The 20529-nt window shown below is 43.1% G+C and overlaps 1 protein-coding gene and 1 long non-coding RNA gene across 2 annotated transcripts in view; one reads left to right on the top strand and one right to left on the bottom strand.

Moving 5' to 3' along the window:
- LOC308181640 (acid-sensing ion channel 2) overlaps window positions 1–20529 on the top strand; it is a 526264-nt gene that overhangs the window by 177597 nt on the left and 328138 nt on the right. The window lies entirely within an intron of this gene.
- Window positions 1–20529, bottom strand: part of LOC308181648 — a 39746-nt gene extending 19217 nt beyond the window's left edge. Inside the window, exon 1 of the long non-coding RNA XR_013941537.1 lies at window positions 1–20529. This exon is cut by the window's left edge and continues 16426 nt beyond it. This is a non-coding gene — a long non-coding RNA (uncharacterized lncRNA).

The following is a 20529-nucleotide window of genomic DNA, read 5'->3' as shown; positions in this document are numbered from 1 at the left end:
GTGGTGAAAACAGGTGGGCAGATTTCCCATGCTGAGCTCAAGGTTGTGTTGCTGGAGCTTGAGGGTGAACACCCAGAGAGGATCTGCTCACCAGATGATTGGTACGAGCCGTGTAGTCAGCACAAGGTAGGTCACACCAGCAAGTCAGCATCTCAGCTGCTACCCCAACTGGCTTTGCTATGACCATATCAAGAAAGTAACAAACTTTTTTGGAGTTTTCTAGAAAGGAGCATTAATGAGTTTCAAATCTTGGAACTCTTATTTGAATTGCAACCAACCTTTCTGTTTGTGTGCTCTCCTGATGACTGTAATTCTCTTTTCTTTCTTTATGTGAAGGGATAATTTGTAGAAAGTTACGAGTGACATGCTAAAGAGGTAAACAGTGGCAGTGACAATATTGCGAGCTAATTTTGCGGGAGTTTATACTGGGCTTCAATACAGAGGAATTTTGTTTTGTATATATATATTTTTTTTTTTGAATGCAAGCTATAACTGTAAAAAGCTGCCAGTGACTTCTAGAAACCTGAGAAACAATCAGAGCCTGATTTCTTAATTCTGACAGTTGTCATAGAACCGCAGAATGGTTTGAGTTGGAAGGGACCTTAAAGCTCGCCTGGTTCCACCCCCTGCCATGGGCAAGGACCCCCCCAGCAGCCCAGGCTGCCCCCAGCCCCATCCAGCCTGGCCTTGGGCACCTCCAGGGAGGGGGCACCCACAGCTCCTCTGGGCAGCCTGGGCCAGGGCCTCACTGCCCTTATAGTAAAGAATTTCTTCCTAATCTAAATTTAATCTAAACCTACCCTCTTTCATTTTAAAGCTGTTCCCCCTTGTCCTGCCACTACATTCCCTGACATCCCCAACTCTCTTAGCATCCTTGTAGCACTCTTCTGCTCAGAAATAACGTAATTGTTCCAAGCCGGATGAAGACCTTTTTCCTCAAAGCACTGCTTTTATTTCTGATTTTGTCTTAGTTTCCTTTTGGGGCAAGATACAGAAGTCCACGGAGACAGCTTTCCCATGGATACTGCTGCCCCTTTCTGCTCAGCCTCGGTCACTACTCCTGGCAGCACATCGTTGTCCCTGCTGTGGGGAAGACCCAGGCTGGCCCTGTGGGCAGCAGTCACCTGCTCCGTAGCACCAGAAGATTTCATGGATGTTATTCAGGCTCGTGCACGCTGGTATTATAGGTCAGTAGCTGAGGGCAAGGACTGTTCATGCATTCACTGGCAGTAGAAAGGAAATCCTTCCATTGAACCCAGGTGAATTTCCTTGATGGGCTCTCAATGAATGTCGAATTGGGATTTGATTTTAATTTTCCCGGAGCAACTAACAATACTGCTCTATCATAGTCATTGCTATTAGCCAGGTAATTACAAGCACATTGTGTAAAAACAGCATCTTAAATCCAGTTTAATATTAATCTGTGTCAAATTTACAGTGACAGTGTGCATGTCTTACTAAGGAATATTGAAGTAATTATTCCCTTGCAGGAATACAGCCTGGTAATGCAGCATGCAGACATTTCCTTTAGAGGAAAGGAAGGATGCCGCCAGCTCTCGAAACCACTACCATTTTTATGTCTTTTTTTTAAAGGTGATGCCTGCTGGTGGTCATGTACCCTGGGTGTTCTTTTCACTGACAGAGAGGTTCAGATTTGAGAAAGAAATTTGGAGGAACATACCAAGCTCACAGGGATGTACTTCAAGTACCAGGATTTGAGGAATTTAATTCCTAAGATCAGCTGTAAGCAAAAGGAAGAAGGTCAAGGGGAAATCACTGGAAATGCCCGTTTTCCCCCTCCCTCCATCTTCTGTCTTACTTAACCCTCCACCCACTTTGGCAGGGGGGTTAATGGAACCCTGTGCACGGGGTGTGGAGTCAGCTATGTAGTAGGGCTGAAGTTTCTATACAGGAGAGCTGGTTCTTGAAAGATGGAAGTTTGGAAAACAGTAATAATAAAATAAAAAATAAAAATAAAAATAACTTTGGGAAAATAGCTATACATCCAGCACTGAAAAACTAAACCAGATTTGATATTGTATCATGTTGATTTCAATATCAGTCTGGACGTAAATTGTCTCAGTAGTGCATGGGAGATGTAGGGGTTTTGTCATTTGTGTCCTCTTTTTTTTTTTTTTTTTTTTTTTTAATCATGTTTTGTGTAAAACACTGCTGCCAAAAGCAATCTTCTGCACTACACTGTGGTCATCAGATGTCCATGATGCAATTTAGTCACCAGAAAGCATCATGATGAATATTACAAAGTGTAAGCGGTTCTGCTGCTGTGTTTGGCAAGGGAAAAGGAAGAGACACTTAAGCTGATACAATACACACAATAAACTGATACAATATCCCTGAACAGAAATCCTCATTTCAAGCTTCTCACCATGCCAGGAGATCTCACATTCTAAAATGTTAAAATACCACTGTTCTTTCCACAGGAAGGCAATTTTGCTTATCGGTTTATAGCTGCTTTCATGATGGTTTTGTCAAGCTTTCCCACTTCCTGGTGGAATTTTCTTACTGAATTTTCTGCTGTAGACGGGATAGAGTAAGAAGCCAACAAGAAAAGCTGGGAATCATTCCTTATGCCACTAAGTTTCCAGCTTGTATATCCAGAATTTGCACAGAGAACCAAAGCTTAAGGGATTCATGACCCTGATTGCTTTTTCCTTTCTTGAGAATTCAGTAGTGGATTGTAAATCCCGATTCCATAACAGGAACAGTTTTTGATGACCTCAGAAAGCATTATAGATTTTTGCTATATTATAGCAAAATATATTATATTTGCTAATATTATATATTTTTGGGTATATTTTTGCTGCCTTTATCCTTTGATATATGACCTTTCTTTCTTCTCTAAAGTGAAGTTGAATTAGTCTTCATGCTTGGTGAAGCATTCCAGGTTGCCCTCTATTAGAAACTTGGCATCATCAATATTTACCACTTCATAGACTGCTGCATTTTTTGCCAAATGAGCAACTGAGACTTTCCTCTGAGTCACTGGTAGAACTATTGACTAATGTTTGACAAAACCAGTGCATGAGGGGGTGTGGGATGTGAGGGGGGGATTAGAAATGTTCAAGATTTTGGCTTCTTATAGACCCGTAGGCTTCAGAGTTCAGCTATTGGATTTTAAATCAGTTGGCTTGTGCATCATACTGGGTTTGTACTGGTACTAGTAGGGAGTTGTGTCATCACCATTCAACAACCTCTATAGAAATGTAGGTATATTACCTTTGTCATCATTTCCTGCCAGGTTTTTATTTTGGAAAAGAAAAATAAACATACATTTGCTTGACAAGACCAAGACCGAAGTCACTGCTGGTGGTGGAGCCAGGTCAGGCCAGCTGTGCTCTGGTGCCCAGGATGATGGTGGGCTGGCTGTGAGCAGATGACCAGCAGACATGCTGTGGGCCTCTTGTTGGCTTTGTTCCTTTCTGCCATCCTTACCTAAGGTCTTACTGATGTGCAAAAGATTACGAGAGGGAAGGAGGAAACGGCTGTGTTGAAAGCTCCGCGGAGACTCAGGAAGGGCAAAGGCTGTGTTGTTGAAGGGGTGTGCTGGCAGTTAGTGACAGATGTTCCCTCTTCTTGCCCCAAAGTCTTGATCAGCCTTCCTAGATCATCGCAGGACAGTACACGGTGACAGCGCGAAGCACTCCGATAGCGCCAGCTCTGCTGTGTCTGGCTGGTGACACTGATGAACAGAGCAGAGGGAAGAGTGAATTCTGTGCTTGTCCTGTAAAACAGCGAGGAGTTGGGAACCTTCCTCTTCTGGTGTCTGGGCTGTGAGCCCTGTGGGGGCATTCCACGTCCATCACTGCATCTCTGTAATGTAATTTAGTAGAGAGAGCAGGGAGGGAACCACAGTTCTCTGGGGATTTGCACAGCCTCCTTGAATCAACATTTCAGGAGTGCGACTGCAGCCACAGCGAGGGTTATTGGTTAACATGGTAACTAAAAATAAATCAATCAGTGGATTACAAACAAATAGTTCTCTTCTCAAAGGGGAGGTTAAAAGCAAAACAGGTAGAAGAATCATTGGGTTCCTAAGTGCCAGACACATGTAAAAATATACATATCTCCCATCAAATGGAAAATGTCTTTTTTAAGAGGCAAGATACCAGTATCCGGCCTTCCAGTGGCTACCAAGTCATGGGCTTACAAAAATCACCGTCCCCATCCATGTTACAAAATGAGGAAGCTCTTTATGATGAGAATTAATGCAGTTATTATTCATGTTATGAATCCAGCTGCCCTTTATTGTCAAAAGAACATTATTGCTCCGTAAGAGCTCCATTGGTAGTCTTAGAATCTGCTGAGATCCATCCTAAGTATGATTAATTTCCATTATATTTCTGTCTAGTTTATAATGGGGCATAGAGCAATCTGAGTCCTGGAGCAGGTAATGTTTCAAAATAAAATAATACAAGTTAAATGTAATGCAGATGTTACGGCATGTCAGATTCTATTTGTATGACTACCAGAAGATGGGACTATGATAAATGATGGTAGAAAGTAAATGTGCCTAAACATTTGCAAGAGGGTATGTATTTCTGGTGATCTTTAAGACAAGAGTACCAGGAAACAAGGGGCTGCAGATGCTGCAGGCGCGGGTGGCAGAGCTAGGGGAGGTGAGGAGTAACAGAGGTCTCAGGCAGTGCAGCTCAGGGATAGCAATCTGTGTGTCAGGGCTGGAATAACCAATATGCTGATTTGTTCTAATAATATTAAGTCAGTATAACGTTTTTTTGTAGGTATGTCTGGGCCAGTAGAGTAGCTAGCGGTATAGCGTTCTTAACAGACTGGGCATATAGAGCTTCTGAGGCACAGTTATGAAGATTATAAAAAGCTGAGCCTACATCTTTGCTTGGCTGTTCTGTATTCAGCTGAACCTGAAACAAGGGTGATTGGTGTAGAATGACTTCACTGCAACCTTTTCCTTGTTTATAACAGAAATTTGAGAGACATAAGGGGCTTTTAAAGATAATAACATTGGATTAACACCGTATTGTATGATCATGCTTTGGAAGGATGCTTTCCGCTCTGTTTGTATGATAATGCAGTCATAGGAAAATGAATTAGCATGCCAGCTTCCTTGGAGTGTGTTTCTAATTTTATTTATTTTTGTTTTTAAAAAGAATGACTTCTTAAAACCAAGCAGCATCTACCTGTTGGTAACTTCCCCAATGGATGCCAAAGGAAACTAGACATTCCTACCTGTCCTGGTTCCAGTTAGGACAGAGTTAATTTTTCCTCATAGTAGCTGGTAGGGTGCTATATTTTGGATTAGGATGAGAAGAGCGCTGATAACATGCTGATGTTTTAATTGTTGCAGAGCAGTGTTTACACCAGGCCAAGGGCTTTTCGGCTTCTCGCTCTGTCCTGCCAGCGAGCAGGCTGGGGGTGCAGCAGGAGCTGGGAGGGGACAGACCCAGGACAGCTGACCCAAACTGGCCAAAGGGGTATTCCATACCATCTGACGTCATGCTAAACAATATATAGGGGTGGCTGGCCGGGGTGGGGGGGGCTGGCTGCTCGGGGATAGGCTGGGCATCGGTCAGCGGGTGGTGAGCAATTGCATTGTGCATCACTTGTTTTCTTACACATTATTATTATTATTACTATTATCATTATCACTATTATTATTATTATTGTTATTATTATATTCCTGTCTTAATAAACTGTCTTTATCTCAACTCACAGGCTTCACTTTCCCGTTTCTCTCCCCCATCCCAGAGAGGGAGGGGGGAGGGTGAGCGAACGGCTGTGTGGTGTTTAGCTGCCAGCCGGGTTAAACCACAACACTACCCTACAATGAAATGAGGTCACCTAGGGCAAAGTAAAATCATGCTGTTGAAGAGGGGAAGTACTGCAAGGCATTATTTTCATTTAGGAGTGGCCGAGCCACACAATGCTCTCTACATGCCTGCTTTGGTCATTGCTAAAAGCAAGATTCTTAGGGAAGCCATAAATATTTCTGATTTCAGGTTACAAGCTCCCAGGTTTAGTTCCTGCTGCTAGAAATCTGATCACAGTCAGCATCTCTACCATCACCCGTCAGTAAAAGCACAGTAGTCCATCAAAAATCTTCAGGGATTTCAGTTATTACACTCACTGCAGACATGTGGCCTTTTCTCCATCTTTTCATCATGCACACACTTGAGCACCCTGCAATACTTGCATGGTATTCAGCCTCCTGTTTGGATTGTTGCCCATTTTCTGGACTTATCTTTTTTAATATCAAGCACATTGCCATGAAGCATCTTGTGGGCAACTGTGTTGACCACAAAAATCAGATTGTTCCCTCCAGAAGGACAGAGATGCTGTATGCCCTGACCCCTGTGGTGCATGCAAAGGAATGAAGCATTACGGCTGCTTTGTGTTCCTATTGATTCCATGAATAAATGATAGGCTCCATGTAATGATGAAGTGGTAACTATAGTTTCCTTAAGGGTGTAAATGCTGAGCTAAATATTTCAAACCTGCATAAATAATTGAAGTATCAACCTCCCTTCAACAGAAGGAGATTGGGGTTATAATTTTGTCTCTCCCTGAATGATCTTCTGCCTTTTTGGTGCAAAAAACTCATGCGGGAGCCACAAATTATTTAGGAGGTTGGCTGCTGTGTTTGTTTTTGTACCCAAACCAGATTTTTGTTTCTTCTGCAAGCCTGTCAGCAAAGCATTTTAGTATTGCTCTGACACATAATAGCACAGGTGGGCTGTGCTCATACTACAAGGAATACCTTGCTAAGGTTCAAATATCCAAATCCTTAATGCTCTCCCACTTGGGCTTTTTATTCCTTTATGGATTTCATGACAGAAGGGAAATCCAGGGACTTGAAGAGTCTCGTCTTCATGATAATGAAAGGTTTCTTTAATTATTCTTTAAGAAACTTGTCAGAGGTAAAGAGAGCATCAAGAAAAGAGATCACATTGCCCCAGGACTCCAGGGGACCTCAGAAGGAGACCTGAGAGATGGTCTCAGGAGGCTGGGGAAAGTGCAGGAAGGAATAAACTCATATTTTTTCCACCAGGAAAGTCTACTTTTGTCTGTGAGGAAGAGGTTAACACAGATAGAGCAGGACGTGGAGGAGAATGATTTAGGAAACAGTTGTAGAGATAAATCCCATCTAGGCCTCTAGTTACAGAGTGCTCGTGGGCAGGCAGTTCTGGAAGGTAAGCTTCCTATCTCCTTCCTGCTCTTACGTTATCTCAGTTAACTCTGTGAGGATAATTATCTTCTTGGGAACACAAAAATGTAACAGTGTCAGCATCCCAGGTGAATCCACCACCTCCCGTGAGTCAGTATCCTGGCTTCCGGATGCTTTTAAAGCCACATGCCTCTGAACAAGGCAGAACAAAGCATTAAAAAAGAGGAAAAAGACCTATAGGCTCTGGGCAAGTACTGTTCTTTTACTGCTTGGTTTTTGGGTGCATTTATTAGAGGAGGTGAGATTTTATGTTATTTTTTTCCCCCTGCTCTCCAGCATTTTCCAAACTGGCACAGGGTTCTCAGTAGCTGAGCCACAGAAAACTCCCCTGAAACCCGTTTTGTCCTGTCAGTCTGTCGGATTTTACTTGCTGTCTTCGGAGGAGAGGCTTTCTCAGGTAGTCTTCTAAGAAACCATCCACAACAACAGGAACACTGACATATAAATACCATCACAGCGTCACCATTTTGTGGCACTTTGCTAGAGACAGCAAGATATTATATGCTTTGTTGTAAAGGGCATTGAAGGAGAAAAACTGTAGATCCCTCCCTAGCAGTTTGTGTAAATTCTGCAAAGGAAGTGAGAGAATTTGCACCTTTGGGTAAGCGTCTGTAGTAAACCTGTAATGGTTCGTAGTAACAGAAGTCGTGTGGTTCTTCCTAGCAAAGCACTTGCCTTCATAGCATATTTCTGCGTGGGGTTGATTGATTTGTAGCGTGGGTGATAGCAATGGTTTGGTGTCTTGTGTCCTGGTAAGATATTAATGAAGTCAGGCTGTGCTTCCAAAATGTTTGCTATGTTAATCTTCCAGTGAGTTCCTCTAGTGATACCATAATGCAGTGTAGTTCTAACCAATAGAAGAAGATATATGAGAAATATTGTGAAGTACCCAAGCAGCAGATAGTGTTTACTGACGCATATGGAAATTCCCATAGGCTGGGAGTACAAGCAGAGTAGTTAGAGACAGGAAAAGCATCCTGTTGGGAAGAGATCCTTGGCGCTTATCCCTCAAACTGTTTCTGTCAAGAAAGAGAGAGAAAAATAGTGAGGTTAGAAACTGCTAAATGCATGGCTTGGTTGAGAAACTTTGTCCTGAGGGGGTACAAACTAGGTATTTTGAAATTCTGAACCATGGGAGTGTATAATATACCTCACAGTAACTTTTTAATTTTCATAGAACTCTGATGAAGAATGAGTCTAAGTAAAGAACAGGTGTTTAACCTTCCTATCGTTTTCTTAGAGTTCATAGGTCTGAAAGTAAGCAGGAAAAATTAAGTCAAATATAAATGTGTGTATTGTTATTCAGTGTATATGATTGTGTGGCAAAGTGCAGAAGAGGTTGAAAGGTACTTCTTATCTCATGTTAGCTAGAAGCAGGTTTAATAAACCTTTAATAGGAGCTGGTGGCCATTTATACAAATGCTCAGAGTTACGAATGGGGGAGCACTGCAGTGGATGACCTCCCTGAGCCGTCACTCTGCGTGGGACAAATCTCTTGTCTGTGTTGAGGGGTTGTAGCTGGATGTGGCAAGGGGTTCCCTGATCCCAGTTAAATTTCCTGGTTAATCTGAGCTGCAGGTGTGAACTGTGTCTGCAGGTAGACCTAAGTGGCTGCAAGAGAAGTGATTGCACGATGGAGGGCCCCAGGCTTGCTAGCTTTCACATGCTGCGACGGGCAATTAGAGCACAGAGCAGCAGGCAAGCCTTCCCTGTGGATAGCATAAGCTTGCCCCAGGATCCCTTTGTGTTTGCAAAGAAAATTATGCAGTCCGGGATGAAAACCTTGCCACCAGGCCTTCAATTGGGAAGGCTAGCCAAGGCATCTGGATGGAATCCAATTTGAGTTTAGGTGACTGTACTCATGCTTTTAGCTGCCTGAGTCTCATCGGCAGGTAAAACTGCTCCTGGTCAGCTATTTCAGACAAGCCATGTGTGAACTCCTTTATTTCCAATTTCTTTTAAAAGAGTTTTAATTCAGTTTAAAAGTGTGCTTAATGAATATAACTAGTGTCTCAGGTGTAGATGGACTAAAAATGGCCTTGCAAAGGTCTCTAAGTGATACACTTAACCTGCCGGGGTTTGCCTGTGCAGCCATTTTATTGCTTTTTCTAATCTCCTGAACCTCCCTGTGTAAAAGCATCGGAGATGAGTTCTCAGTAATACCTGGCTCAGGAACAACTGGTGTAAGCAGCACAGAACAATAGCTTAGTCAGGTGGGGTGGTCTGCTCTCTTGGGTGAGCTGAGGCCTTCGAAGTACATTGCTAATGGTGTGTAATTGCTTTCTGAATCGGCCTTTTGGAGAGAGTAATTGTATTATAGGAGCTACTGAACCTCACTGCATGATCTTGCAGAGAAGTGCTAAGCTGATAGATTCCCTTTCATGAAGTACACTCATCATTCAGTGAGCTGTGCTGCAATGTACCCTTCTTAGCCAAGGCTCTCCACTTTTTAATCCTCTACCGCTGCATTACCAGCCACTCCCCCAGAGCTGTGATTTTTGTTTTATGTTGGAGTTTAAATCAAAATCTCCATCTCTCCAACTTCAGGTACAGCTACAGCATGACCAATTTTCCTGCAGACAACCTCAGTTCTAAGGAACGTTATTTTTTACTTTGAACTACTTAGTAAAGCACATAATGGTGAACTTGACAAATTTCTCCAGTGTTACTCAAATGATCTTGTCTCCATTTGAAATGAGCAATCTCCTCTAACACTTCAGCCTAGGAACATAACCTGGAAGACCTTGGATAATTGATTTTACTCATGGAAATTTTGCGTTTTCTGTCTAATTCGGAGAAATGCAACCCCCTTGTTCATGCATGTTCTAGATCAAAGTCGTGGAGATTTGTTCTTGGTGGGAATGGAGCCCTGTCCTGCTCGAGCGGACCACCAGGGAGCCCAGCACGGTTTTAAGATTTTCTAATTTTAGGTTTTAGTTTTTCTAATGAGTTGGGGCAGAATTTGTTTCCAAAACGGACGCAATGCACACTATTCCAAGCAGTTGTCATTAAGTGCTGCGCTCCTTTGGTTTTGATTGTCTGCTGTTATTGTATTTTTTTTTAACGTTGCTTTGATTTGATTATTCTGGCTGATGTAAAGTTGAAGATTCTTTACTGCTCTGATTGCACGATGTTGTGTTTTCTCTTGCTTTAATAAGAGGCTTGCCAATTGGTTTTTCATGATTCATCTCTGGATGTCTTGAGGCCTCTTAATTTTGATGAGAATTTCACAGCTTATATTTTCACAGTGTTTAAGATGAGTGCTTATTAAGCTTATCATGATCCTTAGGCATCAGCTCAGCAAGATACCTAAGCTTGTGAGTGATTTTTAGTATATGAGTAGTTCCAGGGATTTCAAGGGAATTTACTGCACATATCTTTTAAGATAGACATAACCGTATGTAATGTGCTGAATTGGGGCCTTTGTTCTTTATGAACTCCTGCAATAACAAATTACAGCTTTGGCTTTGTCTCAGGAATGGTTTCTTCTTGTGTTGTTTGAGATTTGCCAGACTCAGTCATTCAGAAATCATGAGTTTGCACTTCCCTACCATTCAAGACATGGACTGAACAATCAAGGAATATTTTAAAAGAAAAGCTGTTGGAATCATTCTTTTATTTGATTGAAGAGCCTTTAAGGGTTGCCTTTTTTTTTTTTTTAACATCATGTCTGAAAATCAAGCACTTAAATTGGACTGCTGAAGACTTCACTGATTTCATTGATCATGCTGATCATTGCATTGATCGTGATGATGCTGAAGACTTCATTGATTTCTAGGAGCCAGAAAAACACAAGCTGTGATTCTCAGTAGAAGGAATCTTGTACAGGTCTCGGCTCCAGAGAGGTTTAAGACTTTTCAGTGAAATCTCGAGTTGTCCAATATGAACTTTTCCCAGAAGGATACCAGTTTTAGTGAAAGACTACTAATTAAAAGAAGTGTTTGCCTGTTAGGGAGAATACAGTCTGTACTGTATTTTAGATAAGGGTATTGAGACCAAACTTGCTTAATGCTCAGACTGTTGAACCTCAGAAATATCTTTGGAGCAGGCTCTGGTGAGCAAAATAGGACATACACAGGGAAACTTCAAATACTGACAAACAGCTGAGTACACTTAACTGTGTTTCTGCCTACATATAAATGTGTTTCCCATCCATCTTGGAGGTGGAATCAGGCAGCTGACAGACTGGCTTTAATCTGCTGTAGAAGGAACCACGTATTTCATGGGGCTAGAGAATCCTGCAACTTGCAGGTGGAGCAGTATGGTCCCAAGTACATCCAGGGCTCCCAAAACTATCAGTCACTAAGACAGCATGATTCAGTTCCAAGCTCTCCAGTGCCTGTGTTGTTATAAAATCCTCCTTCCTGCTATACTTGGGCACCAGTGTCCCCTAGCCCTGCAACAGAGAAGAAAATCTTTCCTATCCTGCAGGAATTTGGGGAACTCAGCAATCGCCTAGCCTGAGTCTTTTATTTTCTGTTTCTCTTAATGGTGAAAGTTACTGACTGAGCCCAAAGTAAAGTACGTTTCTCTGAGATGTGGAAAGTAACCATCTAAGAACGAAGTATTTAAACTGCTCACATGCTGGTTATTTTGCAGTGATTTCGCCTTCTTGCCTGCTAGAATTAATCCACTCCAAACAGTTAATGATGGTATTTATCTGTGGCTCTTTCCTGTTGGCAATCAGTATTCCAGTCAGTGGACTCATGGGTTTCTTGTTGTGTACTGAGAATTAGCAGCTAGCTAAATGCTTTCCTAGGTGCATTGAACCTGCCAACCTGCCTTTTTTTTTTTTTTTGCTTATATTTCCATAGGCAGATGTTGGATTTGTTACCATCTTGTGTGATTTGTGAAGGCTGTTGGTTTTATTTTTAATATAGGGGAAAAATAAAGGGAAAAAATGTAAATTACAAACACAAAGTAATTTACATGATAAAGCTTTAAAGAAAATTTAAAAATAAGACAAAAGAACAGCTAGTGGCTACATTGTCGGTTGACTGACACTAATAGTTTTCTTCTGTGTAAGAGAAACAACCTTCTCAATGTATCGGGTTTAAATTAAATCCCCTTGGCTTGGTCTTTCTAGGGATGGAGTAGTTGGAACATGACAATAGTAGTAATAAAAAAAACAAATCCAAATCCCCCCCTCCCCCCCATGACTGCTTAAGAAACAAAGGGCTGGTGACTCTAAGCATGCTTTAGATGTTTCTGCTGATGGCACACACATGATCTGTGGAGATATTCAAAACAGATCTCATACTGATACTGCAAACAGCAGCATGGTTGTGGCAGCTGGGCATTTCTAGAGGTCGTTTCCATCAGCCCAAGCTCTGATTCATCTGCTCCCCTTCACCTAATCCACAACAAAACAAAGCCTCCTGGGGAAGTTTGTGATCAAAGGAAGGCTCCATAATAAGAACTCTGTTTAGAGCTAATGAGGTGGAATTGTGGTTTAATTAAATACCAACCGATTGCTATCGCTGCATGTTTACTGGAGGCAATGGCAGCTGCCTGTGAATTACCGGCTGGACCCAGGTCTAGTTCATGTAGCAGAACTCTTGCAATTTATTTTGTTTAGACTTAAGCTAATCAGAACAGGGTGCTTTTCCGGTGGTCTGGACGTCTTTATCAGATTGTTCATGTGATTCGCAACAACACTGAAGGGCTGGGAGTTTGGAAGGCAGAGACTAATGGAAACTTCCTTATAAAATTGGCTGAAGCCACCCTGGCATCCTTGAGAGGTCAAAAGTTGGTTGTGGGAGCACTGGAGAGCTGGGAAGTTACAGCTGATTCTGTTTTATTTCCCCATAGGACAGCTCTTCCTTTACAGGCCAGTTGCCATCAGCTCGCTGCACGCCAAGGCTGGCCGAGCAGCCTGGAAACACTTGTGAGCTTTGGGGTCATGCTGCCCATCTAGTCTAACAGAAACCATGAGATTTCCTTGAGCTAACCCCTGTTTGAATTAGTGCATGGTCAGCAGAGAAACTTCCCAGCTTTATTTTCAGGTTGTAAGTGATGAAGAATCCACTGCAGCTGATCAGAACCCACTGATAAATTATTTCATTATATTGTTATCCGTTTGTCTAGTAACGAAAATTTCTCTAGTGTCTCATATTTCTTGTGTAAATTGTATGTTATTTATTATTATATCATAGTATACACTGTTACTGGTTATTATTAACTGCTGCCTTTAGGGGAGATTTCTTCCTGATGTTCTCAGTATCCTCCTAACTACATCGGCTGCTCTTTAATAACATTGAATAAATTTATAGCAGTCATTAGCCTGTGTTTCGTACAAGAATTACTAGCCCAGTCCACAGTAGGACTCACCATCGCAAGCAGAGACATCTGGAGAATTCAAGAGGAGGAGAAGAAGCATGTAAAGAAAATTTTAGTTTTCCTTGGCACTCTTGCCAAAAGCCTTCCCTCAGATTCCAGCAAAGATGTGTCCTGTGTTCCTTGCTGGAAGCTGAAGGAAGAAAGCAGTGAAGGATCCTTAGTCCCTTCCAAAGAAGGAAAGGAAATAGGGTAGTTGGGCCCTGTGTGTCTTGTTGGGCGGTGGGACGCTCCAGGATTTGTAGTCCTTTCCCATCCTCTGCGTTATGCTCTAAAAACTGCAACTCTCAGGTGTTTCCTTCCCTTTTTGTGTTCTCTCTCTCCACCGAAATGCTGCGCCGTGGCATAACTCCCTGCACACCCTGCAGTCCCCTCAGAGCTGCGCTCACCTGCAGCACCTGATGCCCAGCACCCCTGGCCTACGCAGAACGAGCTCGGTGTGGGCTGTGACAGGAGAAGAAGCAGCCCCACTGAAAAGTCACAACTTCTGGGAGGTAACGAGTAAGGGAGGAGATTGGGATCCTGTCTGTGGGCTAACAGAGGATCTTTATACCGTCGTGCCATTCAGGCTGCTCTGTGATGAAGATGCTTTGTGGAAAGTGACAAGTTATAAATATTTATATCTTCAGATGTTTCCTCTTCTAGATAAGAGCCCTTTTACACTAGTGGAGTTCTGGCTTACATTTACTGGAGGGAACCTGGGTCCACCTCAGGTGCTGTACAGGGTGAGGATTTTCACAGTCCTGGCTCCTGGTAAAATTAATTTCCTCCCCTCTCAGACACTGTTAAATGTGACATATTCCTCTATTAAAAGAAGCCTTTGCTGTTCTCTCTGCTGTTTTTCTACCTCATTACACACACACCATCGATTAAGCAACAATGGCACTTAGGAAAAGGCAAAATGGTTTGGAAGTAATTGACCTCTCTTTGGTTTTGGTGGAAGGAATCATAATCTATAGCAGTGACGCATCTGTCTGTCTGCCATGCGCTTCTTGCAAGGAAACACAAAACTGCTAAGGACTCTTGCATTTCAGAATATATTTGAAAACAGTTCCTTCTCTGATTTAAAAAATAAAAATAATAAAAACAAAAATTTGCTAAGTTACAGTGTAGAAAAGTTGGAGATATCAAAGTCCATTTCTGGGAAAAAATGATTCTTGTTTCTTCAAGTGGAGCCAATATTCACAGTATAATCATGGGAAGAGTCTTATGCACAGGTTCTGGCATCTTTCTTCTGCACTTCTCAGCTGTGCTGAGCAGTGCTGACCATGGTACGACATTGCTGAGGCATTTTGAATTTCATCTGCTGTGATATCAGTGCATGAAGAAAATCCTGCTGTGAACTGTCTGCATCCAAGCATGTTGATGACGGATGGACGGATCGGCTGGTTCTTACTGCCCTTGCAGTTGGACCCATTGGAAGGGAATTTGTCCTTAACGGGAAAGAGGGATGAGGTCACAGGAGGGCTTTTGTGGTGCTGAATGCTTACGCTGTAATGGGAGTTACTCATGGAGAGCAAGTGAAGATGTAACCTACGGCAGATTGCAAGGACCAGAATAAAGGGTAAGATGGGGCCAGATTAGGGACAGCAGAGTCGGAGAATGTCCTGAATGTGTCCTGAGGAGGAGAAGAGAGTCAGATTTGTACTTAATATCAGATATTTGGGGGAAAGATAGAAAAGAGGCATAATCAATGGGAATTTGATGTTTGCTACATCTCATCACGCAGCCTGGAAATCACAGACCCATATGTAGCTAGGCTGTGCATAAACTTAACACTAAGATGAGTTTTTCAGAGAAGTTACAGTTCAGGCATTGTAAACATGTCTCTGTTTGGGCACTGAAATCCATCAGTGAGTGTGTTCCCTCTCCAGCTGGGGCAGGTCCTCCCTGGTACTGTCTGGGGGCTGTTGGCCTCACCAGTGTGTTGCTAATGAGGTGCATATACAAACTCCCCAAAAAACATCAGTCTTAGGTGAACATCAGTGGTACAGGCTGAAAGGGAGATTGTGGTCATTCTGTCAGTAACTACTGTTGCAAAGAGCAGAGAAATAAAGAGCTCCAAACCTGAGAGGAACAAAAACGATGGATGATCTGATTCAGACAGGAAAGAAAGTCAAAAACTGATTCAAGAAACAGAGCAGTGATCTGGAGAGAAATGTAAGTAGTGTCTGAGTTGTGGGCACTGACAGGAAAAATATAAATGCTTGTAGAGTAAGAAAAGAGGCTGCTTCACAGAGGTATGCAATCAATTACTAGAATAGGTGAGTAAGAAGGACTGGTTGAAACTACTTCACTGAAATGGCTTTTTGACACACTGATGGATTTGTGGCTGAGCAGATGCCTTTGAGGAAAAAGTGACTGCTTTCCACCAAAAAAAAAAAAAAAAAAAAAAAAAAGCTTGAACTTCTGAAAACTAAATGTTTCACATACCTCTTAACACCAGATATTCTGCCAGGAAAACTTCAAGTATTTTTTGTGGCAACTCAAGGCAAAACAACTACGTTTTTCTTCTTTACTGTTTGCTTTGAGAACAATGAGCAGTGTCACAACTGACTCCTAGTTAGCAGGACGAGCAGGTTACATCTCTTCACAGAGACTGGCATCATCATGCTTATGGGCTGCAAGTGTGAGGAGGAAAAGAAGAAAATTTGTGGAACTAAAACTTCAACTGTCACAAAGGCCAGCAGCTTGGATGTTCCCTGTCAAACTGACAAACTCTGTCTGAAAGATGAGGAGCATTAAAGGCTACTGCAAAATTTCATGGGATAGCTCTGGAATTTCCTAAATTTCCTAAATCTCTGGAAAGCAAATCCAGATAAAAACTCTGCACTGTCTTATTAGCTTCTCGTGGGCGTGTGACATCAGTGGAGTGGCACAGGTGGGAAGGAGAAGTAGAAGGGACCTCAGGAAATCATCTGGTCCATCCTCCTGCTCAACACAGGCTCAGCATTGAACTGAGACCAGAATTCTTGGGGCTCGATTCCAGTTGGACCTTGAAAAAAAAAGATGGCACAATGCAAATACAAGAGGATATAACCATGTGCAATGCCAGGGCTTCTCCTTTCCAGCCACATGCTTCCTGCAAAGGAGCAAATGATGTCATTTGTGGGGTGTTCTTTCAAGGCCTGTGATGTCTCACTGGAAAATATCACTTGGCAATCAGCCACTAAAGCAAAGCAGTAATGATAATGCTGGGTGTTAAAGCCAGTTCCTTTTCAAAACAGAAAGTTAAGAAGAGATTGAGTTTAATCCGCAACAGGCTCATGATTGACAGAATACAACAGCAAGAAAAAGAGCTATTAAGAAATGGGCAAATTCTGCCTTTTGGTTGACCCTATGGAGCATGTTGAAGCTGGGAGGACAGTATCTTTCCAAAAAAGGAAAATTCCTGCCGAGATTCACAAAGGCTTTCTCAGCTTTAGCTGCCAAAATTGGTTTATGGCAGGTGAAAGCGAATGAGTAACAGCTATGTGAGGACTGCAGCCTCCCATCTTTGTAGGAACAGCTTCAGGGACCAGCAGCTAGCTTGTAACCAGACTCATGTCAGCAGCCTGGAGCCTCATTGCAGTCCATGGAGGGCTCAGCAGGCTATTAGTGAGATGTGGGAGCTATTTCAAATATTCTAGTTGTGTTGGCCCCAGGAAAGATCTCAAAAGCAACTCTGACTGGACCTAAGTACTGTTTTCCTTTTGTTTCCATCTGAACTACAGGAATATAAATGAGCTATAGTCAATCTGTGCCAGTCTACTGGGACTCTATGCCCAAAAGTCTGATCAAATTAACTTGAAGCACTTTAGCATACAAGGGTGTTTGGCTCTGTTCATTTTAACTTTACATAAATTCAAGCACTGAATCATAATTCAGCAGACAAGCGTTGAGAAAGATACAGCAAAAAGAGTCTGGATTTACCATTAACCAAACAGTGCTGGTGGCTGCCTCGCAGATTCACCATCCTGTTCTGGGACCCAGATGAGAGCTTCGTGTGAAGAAAAGGAAACCTAAAGGAAGACCAGGTCCCCACAAAGCATCAGGGGTGTACAGACCTGCCTCTGAATTCTGTGGGCAGGACGCTTATTGAAGGAGACACATGTGAAATGGTGACGCTGTGCCCGAGTTTGCCACTGACCCGTGCACCCAGCCCTGGGAAGTCAGAGCAGCACACGGGCCCTGAGTCACAGCTACTTATATTTTGTTGATGCTACCAGGTTTTTCAATTCTGCTTAATCTTTTGCACAAAGGACTTGTGAGCCTTCAGGGCTGGTGATGCGGGGACAGAGATCTCTTTCTCCTCCATTTGTCACCTCCCTGCTGCGTGGAAGGATGCTGCGGGCTGTCCCAGGAGACCTCGCGCTGCGCAGCAGCTCACCGCAGTGCCTCAGCGGGGGTACCGGCGCCTACTCAGTGACATTTCATTTCCCTTGTGTTACGTTTAGACCTGCGCTGTCACTGTGGTAGTGGCAGTATAGACCTGCACAGGGATGTGTCCTCTCTACCAGGCCCTGTGATAGAACAGATGAGAAACAACAAAATGTCAGCTGAGCCACCAGGAGCCAGAATGACTGACAGCCTGGGGAGGCGCGGCTGTGACTGCGCTGAATTGTCCCTTGAGAGTGCTTTGGTGTGTAGGTCTGCTGCAGGCAGATGTGTAAGGAGTTGGGACCTACATTTGTACACCTGCATGGGACAGGGGTGGGGAAGGGCAACCAGGAATGTGCAGAGAGGGATGGGGTCCCTGGCTTAGCACAGATTTGGGGAGGGAGAAATTGCTTGCAGACAGGTTTTCTAACTGCCTACAGGCTTGGGAGCATAAGCACATCAGAGGATGTTTGCCAGCTCATCCCTCTGTACTGGGTATTCTGAGCATCTCTCTTATTCCCATTTGGATTAGTTCAATTTACATGGCAAAATTTTTCTAACCACCAGCAAGGAAAACTCATCCTGAGATCAGAAAAATAATAACAGCAACTCTTAGTCCTTATACAGCACTCTGGAGCTTTCAGAGCGCTGAACAAACGTTAACTAATGAGTCAAGCTGTGCTACTTCTCCTGCCCCATCCCCAGCGATAAATGCTCCGCGTTAGAAACTTGCTGACATGTTGTGCTGTGGGTGCCTGGGGCAGAGGGCACTGTGGCTCAGAGCTGCGCTGCCTTTATGGTGCTGATGGGTAAAAATGGATCATAATGTCAGCAGGTATGGTCAAGGTATGTGCAGGGCCTGTCCTTTCTAGACTGGTGCAGTTGAAATGTGCTGGAGGGTAAGGTGCTGTTACGCCGCAGTGGCATCTATCTATAGGAAACAGGAGTCCTAGTCAAAGCCCGTGGCGTTGGAGTAAGCAAGGAAAAAACCCAAGGGCTATAACTGTGATTCTGGGTGCATTCTTCACAACCTAGAGCAGAATTTGGCCATTTGCTCTGTCATCTTTGTGTTTTTTAACAGTTGGCATTTTTGGCAGTTTCCCCATTGCCAGGGCAGTGCAGTACCATTGAGTGTTTATGGCAGCATCTGAGGATCCTACCCATCTTCTGGGGAGTTACCCCTGATGCAGTAGGTGTTGTCCTGTTACTTCTGAGACACTGCCTTTGCCTTAAACTCCTTTTGCTGTCCTCTTCCCTGCATCTCCCTAGGAGGGCGTGGACAGTCAGTTGCAATGCAAAATAAATATTAAACTTACTTATTCCTGTCATCATCCATGGGATGATGATTTCGGAGCTTCACCCAAAACGGAGGCTAATGTTTACAGTGAAAACCCGAGGCACAGCCCAGCAGAGAGAATGAAAAGGCAGAGCTCCATTGTAAATCCATCTTTAATCTCATTAACTGAAGCGTTTTGTGGCTTGAAGGGCTTGCTCTGTATTTACAGCATGATTAAATTCTTGAATAAATAACAGTTATTAAATGGGCAGTATTTACATGCTACTGAAGTGGGATAACACTTTTTTTTTTTAACTCTTCCCTTTTCATTTTTTTCCCTACCAATTGCCAATATGTAGAGACAGCAGTGGTAGGGCACATCATTACATCTCTAACAGCTCTTTGCTGGAACAGGTTCCTGCTGGAACAGGTGAAGGGAAAAACATACCCACATGTACACTCCAGCTGTGATTTTCAGGCTCTTTCCAGGAACTGTAGCTCTGTAGACTGCAGGACTGCAGTGAGGACTTCACCTTTGTGAAAAGAAAGCTCATCTGGCTGGCCAAGACTGCTACCTATGTGCTCATACTGCTCAGCTTAAATGCTCCCTTGATGTCTTTTAATATGAATTAACGATGTTGAAAAAGAGAAATACTGCTTAAAGTAATTATTATAATGTGCTCTCAGGGATTTAGCTGTGGGTTTGTAGCCACATGCTAGCTGAATTTTTAATTGGCGCAAGAAAAAAGGGTGGGGAAAATGGAGGAAATCATATTTTACTGGGGGAAAACAGGTGGCTTCCCACCTGTTGTGCTTAAAAGGTTTGAAGCTCAGAACAAAACCTGTATTTTATAAAGATCAGAGTGGGAGAGCAGAGATGTCCAGCACCTCTGTCTGGCTGCTCACATGGCAGTAGTTCAAGGGACCCGGGTCTGGACTGGTGGAGTAAAAGAGGATTCTGCAGAGGAGCTGCCCTTCCCAGGGACCTGCAGACTGCACGGAAACCTGCCAGAGCCTCTCTGGTCTGACAAACTGGGTCTGTCTTGTTGCAAAAGTAGTCAGAGATGTTTTCATAGAGGTAAACTCTTGGAGGTAAACCCATTGGTAACGTTTCCAAGCATCAGAAGATCTGTATAGATTCTTACAGTCTTTGCAGCCCAGCTCGGTGAGAGGGGGACACTGACCGAGGTGTTAACTGAAATGTGGGTTAAATGTGAGGCTGAGCAATTCTGAAACATGAGAACATCTCCTTTAGATATTTATGAGCTGGTGTTTCTCATTATTTCAGTACAAAAGAGCTTTTCACTCTAAAATTATTCCAGTCTAATTGGGAAATAAT

The sequence above is a fragment of the Anser brachyrhynchus genome, assembly GCF_964034855.1.
Source record: "Anser brachyrhynchus genome assembly, chromosome: 22".
In the NCBI taxonomy this organism is placed as follows: domain Eukaryota; kingdom Metazoa; phylum Chordata; class Aves; order Anseriformes; family Anatidae; genus Anser; species Anser brachyrhynchus.
The sequence above is the reverse complement of the archived record's forward strand: the minus strand, read 5'-3'. Positions and strand labels throughout refer to the sequence as shown.